This window comes from Elephas maximus, chromosome 23 (genome assembly GCF_024166365.1).
Source record: "Elephas maximus indicus isolate mEleMax1 chromosome 23, mEleMax1 primary haplotype, whole genome shotgun sequence".
Taxonomy (NCBI): domain Eukaryota; kingdom Metazoa; phylum Chordata; class Mammalia; order Proboscidea; family Elephantidae; genus Elephas; species Elephas maximus.
This window is the reverse complement of record NC_064841.1, coordinates 57,968,983-57,978,499: the sequence shown is the minus strand read 5'-3', so window position 1 is coordinate 57,978,499 and position 9,517 is coordinate 57,968,983.

Here is a 9,517-nt window from a genome sequence, read left to right as displayed (position 1 = left end):
GTTTTTCCATCTCATTAAAAAAATGTCGTTGAAATTTGGTTTGGAATTGCATTGAATCCATAGATGGCTTTTGGTAGAATAGACATTTTTAAAATGTGAAGTCTTCCTATCCATATGCAAGGTATGTTTTTCCACTTATGTAGGTCTCTTTTGGTTTCTTGCAGTGGTATCTTCTAGTTTTCTTCGTACAAGTCTTTTACATCTCTGGTAAGATTTATTTGTAAGTACTTTATCTTCTTGGGGGCTGCTGTAAATGGTATTGATTTGGTGATTTCCTCTTCAACATTCTCTTTGTTGGTATAGAGAAATCCAACTGATTTTTGTACATTTATCTTGTATCCTGATGCTCTGCTGAACTCTTCGATTAGTTTCAGTAGTTCTCCCGAGGATTCCTTAGGGTTTTCTATGTATAAGATCATGCCATCTGCAAATAGAGATACTTTTACTTCTCCTTACCAATCTGGATGCCCTTTATTTCTTTATCTAGCCTAATTGCTCTGGGTAGGACCTGCAGCACAATGTTGAATAAGAATGGTGATAAATGGCATCCTTGTCTGGTTCCCGATCTCAGGGGAATGCTTTCAGACTCTCTGCATTTAAGATGATGTTGGCTAATGTCTTTGTATAAATGCCATTTATTATGTTGAAGAATTTTCCTTCAATTCCTGTTTTGCTGAGAGTTTTTATCATGAATGGGTGTTGAGCATTGTCAAATGGCTTTTCTGCATCAATTGATAAAGTCATGTGATTCTTTTCTTTTGTTTTATTTATATGATGGATTTCATTAATTGTTTTTCTAATGTTGAACCATCTCTGCATACCTGGTATGAATCCCACTTGGTCATGGTGAATTATTTTTTGGATATGTTGTTGAATTCTATTGGCTAGAATTTTGTTGAGTATTTTTGCATCTAAGTTCATGAGGGATCTAGGTCTGTAATTTTCTTCTTTTTTTTTGTGTGTGTGTGTGTCTTTACCTGGTTTTGGTATCAGGGATATGGTGGTTTTGGTATCAGGGATATGGTGGCTTCATAGAATGAGTTTGGGAGTATTCTGTCCTTTTCTATGCTCTGAAATACCGTTAGAAGTAGTAGTGTTAACTCTTCTCTGGAAGTTTGGTAGAATTCTCCTGTGAAGCCGTCAGGGCCAGAGCTTCTTTTTTGTTGGGAGTTTTTTGATTACCTTTTCAATCTCTTCTTTTGTTATGGGTCTATTTAGTTGTTCTACCTCTGTTTGTGTTAGTTTAGGTAGGTAGTGTGTTTCTAGGAATTCATCCATTTCTTCTAGGTTTTCAAATTTGTTTGAGTTTAGTTTTTCATAGTAATCTGATATAATTCTTTTAATTTCAGTTGGGTCTGTTGTAGTATCACCCATCTCATTTCTTATTCGGATTATTTGCTTCCTGTCTTGTTTTTCTTTTGTCAGTTTAGCCAATTTTTGTTAATTTTTTCAAAGAACCAGCTTTTGGTGTTGTTAATTCTTTCAATTGTTTTTCTGTTTTCTATTTCATTTAATTCTGCTCTAATTTTTATTATTTGCTTTCTTCTGGAGCCTGAGGATTTCTTCTGTTGCTCTGTTTGTATTTGTACAAGTTGTAGGGCTAATTCTTTGATTTTGGCCCTTTCTTCTTTTTGAATGTGTGAATTTATTGAAATAAATTGACCTCTGAGCACCGCTTTCGCTGGGTCCCAAAGGTTCCGATAGGAGGTGTTTACATTCTCACTGGATTCTGTGAATTTCTTTATTCCATCCTTAATGTCTTCTGTTACCCAGTCTTTTTTGAGCAGGGTACTGTTCAGTGTACAAGAGTTTGGTTTCTTTTCCTTGCTTTTTCTATTACTGATTTCTACTTTTATGGCCTTATGGTCAGAGAAGATGCTTTGTAATATTTCAATGTTTTGGATTCTGCTAAGGCTTGCTTCATGACCTAATATGTGGTCTATTCTAGTGAATGTTCCATGTACACTAGAAAAGAAAGTATACTTGACTGCTGTTGGGTGGAGTGTTCTGTATATGTCTCTGAGGTCAAGTTGGTTGATTATGGCATTTAGATCTTCCATGTCTTTATTGAGCTTCTTTAGGATGTCCTGTCCTTCATGGAGAGTAGTGTGTTGAGGTCTCCTACTATAATTGTGGAGCTGTGTATCTCACTTTTCAGTGCTGTTAGAGTTAGTTTTATGTATCTTGCAGCCCTGTCATTGGATGCATAAATATTTAATATGGTTGTATCTTCCTGGTATATTGTCACTTTAATCATTATATAGTGTCCTTCCTTATCCTTTGTTGTGGATTTAACTTTAAAGTCGAGTTTGTCAGAAATTAATATTGCTACTCCTGCTCTTTTTTGATTATTGTTTGCTTGATATACATTTTTGCATCCTTTGAGTTTTAGTTTGTTTGTGTCTCTAAGTCTAAAGTGTGTCCCTTGTAGGCAGGATATAGAGTGATCATGTTTTTTAATCCATTCTGCCACTGTGTGTCTCTTTATTGTTGCATTTAGTTCATTTACATTGCGCGTAATTATGGATAGGAATGAATTAAGTGCTGTCATTTTGATGTCTTTTTTTGTGTGTTGTTGACAGTTTCTTTTTCCCACTTGATTTTTTTGTGCAGAGTAGTGTATCTTCGTATATTGTCTTTTCCTTATATTCGTTGTAGTTGATTTTGTTTCTGCAATCTGTATTTTTTTCTTGTATTTTATTTTGTGTAGGCTAGTTTGTTACCTTTGTGCTTACCTTAATATTTACCCCTATTTTTCTACATTTCAACCAACTTTTATTTCTTTGTATTGCCTTGTCTTCCTCTTCATATGAAAGATCTATGACTACATTTCTTAGTCCCTCTTTATTGTTTTAATGTTGGCTTCTTTAACATGATAACATCGCTGTTTCCCCGTTTTGAGAGTTTTTTTGTCTGGATTTATTTTTGTGATTTCTCTGTCTGGGTTGATATCTGATTGCTCTGTTCAGTGTTCTAGTCTTGGGTTGATACCTGATATTATTGATTTTCTAACCAGAGAACTCCCTTTAGTATTTCTTGTAGTTTTGTTTTGGTTTTTACGAATTCCCTAAACTTGTGTTTATCTGGAAATGTCCTAATTTCACCTTCATATTTGAGAGATAGTTTTGCTGGATATATGGTTCTTGGCTGGCAATTTTTTTTTTCCTTCAGTACTTTATAAATGTCATCCCATTGCCTTTTTGCCTGCATGGTTTCTGCCGAGTAGTCTGAGCATATTCATGTTGACTGTCCTTTGTAGGTAACGTTTCTTTCATCCCTAGCTGCTCTTAAAATTTTCTCTTTATCTTTGGTTTTGGCAAGTTTGATTATAATATGTCTTGGTGATTTTCTTTTAAAATCTACCTTATATGGAGCTTGATGTGCATTTTGGATAGATATCTTCTCATCTATCACTATATCAAGATAGTTTTCTGCCAACAAATCTTCAACAATTCTCTCTGTATTTTCTGTTATCCCTCCCTGTTCTGGTACTCCAGTCACTCGTAGGTCATTTCTCTTGATTGAGTGCCACATGATTCTTAGCCTTTCTTCATTTTTTTAAATTCTTTTGTGTGAATTTTTTTCAAATATATTGGTTCCAAGTGCTTTATCTTCAAGTTCACCAATTCTGCTTTCCATTTGCTCAGTTCTGCTCCTCTGACTTTCTATTGAGTTGTCTAATTCTGTAATTTTGTTAATCTTCTGAATTTCTGATTGCTGTCCCTCTATGGATTCTTGCAGCTTATTAAATTTCTCATTATGTTCTTGAATAGCCTTTTTAATTTCTTCAACAACTGCATCTGTGTGTTTCTTGGCTTGTTCTGTGTATTGCCTGAGCTCCTTCCTAATTTCATTCCTGATGTCTTAAAGTGTTCTATATATTAATCTTTTGAATTCTGCATCTGGTAATTCCAGGAAGGCACCTTCATTAAGAAGATTCATTGATTCTTTGTTTTGAGAGCTTATGGACGTGATCATGGTCTGTCTTTGTGTGACTTGAATTGAGCTTTGTCTCCCAGCCATCTATAAGTCATCGTATTAGTTTATTTTATGTTTGCTTACTGTATCCTAACTTCTTGCTTTGTTTTGTTTTGATATGCTGAAATGGGTTGCTTGAGTGAGTTAGCTTGATTATTTTTGCCTTTGGAGCTCTGACGTCCTGTTCCCAGATGGCTAGAGCTGTCATCAGGTATATCAGTCTAGGAATCCACTCACTTTTCTTGTATAAATTCAGCTCAGGTGTCCAGGTAGCTGATCATCAAGCGTATAGTACAGGCTCTGTCCTATAGTCTTAGAGGGGCAGGGGTGATTGGTGTAGGTACTGGTATCTGGTTGTAGCAGGGGCTCATGCTCTGAACAAGGCAGAGGCCTAAGAATCATCCCCCACGTGTCTCTGAGGAAAGCACGTCCCTTTTCCCTAGAGCATACAGGTGGATAGGTTCTGCAGATGGACCATGGGGATCCAATGTTTTTGGTTGTAAGGATTGGGAGGTACCAGTTATCCTTGGACCCCTGTCGTGGGTGGCTGGGTGACTTGAGTGCAGCCACCAGTTCTTAGGCCCCTGATGTGGGTAGGTGAGGACCCTGTTTAATAGGCAAAGTGGTGTCAAACATCAAACACCCACCTCTCCACTGCACAGCTGATACAGTTGTAGTCTGCCAACAAGGTCCTATTCTCCTGAAATAGGCCTACACAGGTACATGTGGTGTGGAAGATATTCAAAGTTCACGGACTGTTTATGCCTGGACAGGAGCTGCTTCTGTCCTGAACTCCCCAGGTTAGTGGAGCTGACAAATTATCTTTTCCCCCAATTGCAATTTTATTCCTTCTCCAAGGCTGGGAGAATGGCTCCAGGTGCTCAGTGGAGCCTATCTCTGTCCCAGGGAAATCAACAGCCGCTGAAGCCAGCGAGGGGCTGGGGGGCGTGGTAAAATATATGCAAGTACTTAGCTTTGCCGAGAGTGCCATTATTCTCTGGTTCGGCAGGTGTGAGTAGGCTGTGTGGCTGGCTGCTTCTCCCTGAGGAAACTTGATTGAACACTACTACCAGCCCACCACAGCCGCTGCCTGGAATGGTGCCTGAGGGATCTCAGCAATTCAGGTCCAGCAACTCCTCTGCTTCTGAACTGCCTCTCTCTTCCCCTGCCGCTCAGTCCATTTTCTATCTTTGCCTTTGATGTTCAGGGCTCCTAGGTTGTCATAATTGTAATCGTTTCACCTGTTTTTTCAGGTCTTTGTTGTAAGAGTGTTCACAGGAAGCACCTGGCTATTTCACCAACTTGGCCCTGCCTCCATCTCCAGCCTCAGAGTTGGTAGCTCACCTCTCAGGTCAGTCCAGAAGTTCTGTGAGGGTCATCTCTAGGGGCTCAGCCTAGCACCCACTCATCTTCTCATTGCAAAGGTTTTCTAAGTGCTAACCATCATCTGTCAGTTTCTTGTACTGTGGTGGCTTGCATATTGCTATGACGCTGGAAGATATGCCACTGATAATTTAAATACTAGCAGGGTCATCTATGGTGGACAAGTTTCAGCAGAGCTTTCAGACTAACACAGACTAGGAAGAAAGGCCTGGAGATCTACTTCCAAAAGTTAGCCAGTGAAAATTTATGGATCACAACACAGCATTGGTCAACTTACTTGCTTTGAACATATCATCAGGAGGGATTGATCATTGCAGGAGGACATCATATTTGGTGAAGGAGAGGGCTGGCTCCTCAGGGTGAGGGAGACCTTCAGTGAGATGGATTGGCACGATATTTGCAACGGTAGACTCAAATGTGCCAGTGATCACGAGGGTGATGCAGGACTGGGCAATATTTTGTTCAGTTGTGCGCAAATAAGGTCACCAGGAGTCAAAGTCAACTCATCAGCAGCTGTCTTTCTATTTAATACCCTATAATAAATCCCTTTCTGCTTTAAAATTTTAAATATTGTATCCTGCCCAGAACATTGGCCGATTCAAAGGAAGATTCAGTAATTGCAAGAAATCCAATAAAATAATGCAAGTAGATGGAGAAAATGATACAGACACAGTGGAGCCTTACAGACTCATTTGTTGGCAGAGTGGCTACACTTTTTGGGAACTAGAAAGCTCTGATTCTTTAATTATTTGCTTACCCCTGGTCACCATCTGAGCCATCATAACCTACAAGGTCTACATGACCTTCCTGTTTTTTTACCCACAATTAACCAACAAAGTCTCTATGACGTAATTCCAAATTCCCAAATATTGGGGATGTGTATTTGGTTTTGTTCTGTCATACACTGGTTGAAGCCAACTTGATGGCAAATAATGACAAGAACATCTTGTTTCAAACAGCCATGGATAGGAAAATGAGGTCATATGGTCGGTGGAGTTGGTCCCTTCCAAGCAGGGAGAAAGTTCACTGAGAAGAATTATTGTATATCATTGTTGTTTTGATTTGCATTTCTCTAATGGCTAATGACTCTGAGCATTTCCTCATGTATCTGTTAGCTGCCGGAATGTCTTCTTTGGTGAAGTGTCTGTTTATAAATTGGTTATTTGTCTTTTTATTGTTGAGTTTTTGCAGTATCATGTAGATTTTAGAGATCAGATGCTGACTGGAAATATCATAGCCAAAAACTATTTCCCAGGCTGTAGGTAACCTTTTCACTCTTTTGATGAAGCCTTTAGATGAGCATAGATGTTTGATTTTTAAGAGCTCCCAGCTATCTAGTTTCTTTTCTGGTGTTTGTGCATTGTTAGTAATTGTTCTGTACACAGTTTAGGCTATGTATTAGGGCTCCTAGAGTAGTCCCTGTTTTTCCTTCCTTGATCTTTATCGTTTTAGGTTTTATATTTGGGTCTTTGATCCATTTTGAGTTAGTTTTTGTGCATGGTGTGAGGTCTTGTTTCATTTTTGTGCGGATGAATATTCAGTTATGCCAGCACCATTTGTTAAAGAGACTGTCTTTTCCCCATTTAACAGGCTTTGGGGCTTTGTCAAATATCAGCTGCTCATATGCAGATGGATTTATGTCTGGATTCTCAATTCTGTCCCATTGGTCTATCTATCCATTGTTGTACCAGTACCAGGCTGTTTTGACTACAGTGGCAGTATAATATGCTATAAAATTAGGTAGTGTGAGGCCTCCCACTTTTTTCTTCTTTTTCAGTAGTTCTTTATCTGGGGCCTCTTTCCCTTCCATACGAAGCTGGTGATTTGTTTCTCCATTTCATTAAAAAATGTCATTGGAATTTGGATTGGAATTCCATTGTATTCATAGATTTATTTGGGTAAAATAGACATTTTTACAATGTTGAGCCTTTGTATCCATGAACAGGGTATGTTTTTCCACTTATGTAGGTCTCTTTTGGTTTCTTGCACTAGCATCTTGTGGTTTTCTTTGTACAGGTCTTTTACGTGGTTAGATTTATTCCTAAGTATTTTGTCTTTTGGGGGGCTATTGTGACTGGTATTGATTTGGTGATTTCCTCTTCAACGTTTTCTTTGTTGGCGTAGAAGAATCTAACTGATTTTTGTATGTGTATAGGGTCACTGTGAGTCGGAATTGACTCGACGGCAAGGGGTTTGGTTTTTTTTGGTTATCTTGTATGCTGATACTCTGCTGAACTATTTGTTTCAGTAGTTTTCTTGAAGATTCTTTAGGGTTTTCTGTGTACGAGATCATGTCATCTGCAAATACAGATACTTTTATTTCTTCCTTACCAATTTGTATGCTCTTTATTTCCTTATCTAACCTAATTGCTCCGACTAGGACCTCCAGCACAATGTTGAGTAAGAGTGGTGATAAAGCGTATCCTTGACTGGTTCCCATTCTCAAGGGGAATGCTTTCAGACTCTCTCCACTTAGGATGATGTTGGCTGTTGGCCTTTATTATGCTGAGGAATTTCCCTTCTATTCCTGTTTTGCTAAGAGTTTTTGTCATGAATGAGTGTTGGGCTTTGTCAAATGCCTTTTCTGCATCAACTGATAAGATCATGTGGTTCTTGTCTTTTGTTTTATTTGTATGATGGATTATATTAATTGTTTTTCTGATGTTGAACCATTCCTGCATACCTGATATGAATCCCACTTGGTCATGGCGAATTATTTTTTTGATATGTTGTTGAATTCTGTTGGCTAGAATTTCGTCGAGGATTTTTGCACCCAAGTTCATGAGGAATATAGGTCTGTAATTTTCTTTTTTTGTGGTGTCTTTACCCGGTTTTGGTATCAGGGATATGGTGGCTTCATAGAATGATTTTGGGAGTATTCCATCCTTTTCCGTGCTCTGAAATAGCTTTTGTAGTAGTAGTGTTGTTAACGCTTCTCTGAAATTTTGGTAGAATTCTCCAGTGAAGCCATCAGAGCCTGGGTTTTTTTTGTTGTTGTTGTTGGGAGTTTTTTAATTACCTTCTCAATCTCTTCCTCTGTTATTTATTTAGTTGTTCTACCTCTGCTTGTGTTAGTTTAGGTAGGTAGTGTGTTTCTAGAAATTCATCCATTTCTTCTAGGTTTTTAATTTTGTTACAGTCCAATTTTTCATGGTAATCTGATATGATTCTTTTAATTTCAGTTGGATCTGTTGTGATACCAACACATATGGTATCACATTTCTTTTCTTATTCAGGTGATTGCTTCCTCCCCTGTTTTTCTTTTGTCAGTTATCCAGTGGTTTATCAATTTTGTTAATGTTTTCAAAGAACAAGCTTTTGTTCTTGTTAGCTCTTTCAATTGTTTTTCTATTCTCTATTTCATTTAATTCTGCTCCAATTTTCATTATTTGCTTTCTTCTGGTTCCCCAGGATTTCTTTTGTTGCTCTCTATTTCTTCAAGTTGCAGGCATAATTCTTTGATTTTGGCCCTTTCTACTTTTTGGATGTGTACATTTATTGATAGAAATTGACCCCTGAGCACTGCTTTCACTGTGTCCCAAAAGTTCTGATAGGAAATATTTTCATTTTCATTGGATTCTATGAATTTCTTTATCCCATCCTTAATTTCTTCTATAACCCATTTGCTTTTTATCAGGGTATTGTTCAGTTTCCAATTGTTTAATTTCTTTTCCCTGCTTTTTCTGTTATTGATTTCTGCTTTTATGGCTTTATGACAGAGAAGCTGCTTTGTAGTATTTCATTGTTTTGGATTCTGCTAAGGCTTGCTTTATGACCTAATATGTGGTTTATTCTAGAGAATGTTCCATGTGCACTAGAAAAGAATTATACTTGGCTGCTGCTGGGTGGTGTGTTCTGTATATATCTATGAGGTCAAATTCCTTGATTGTGACATTTAGATCTTCCGTGTCTTCACTGAACTTCTTTCTGGATGTTCTGTCCTTCACTGAAAGTGGTGTGTTGAAGTCTCCTACTATAATTGTGGCGCTGTCTATCTCACTTTTCAATGCTGATAGAGTTTATGTACCTGAAGCCCTGTCATTGGGTACGTATTTAATACCGTTGTATCCTCCCGGTATATTGTCCCTTTAATCATTATATAGTGTCCTTCCTTTTTCGTTGTGGTGGATTTTACTTTAAAGTCTGTTTTGTCAGA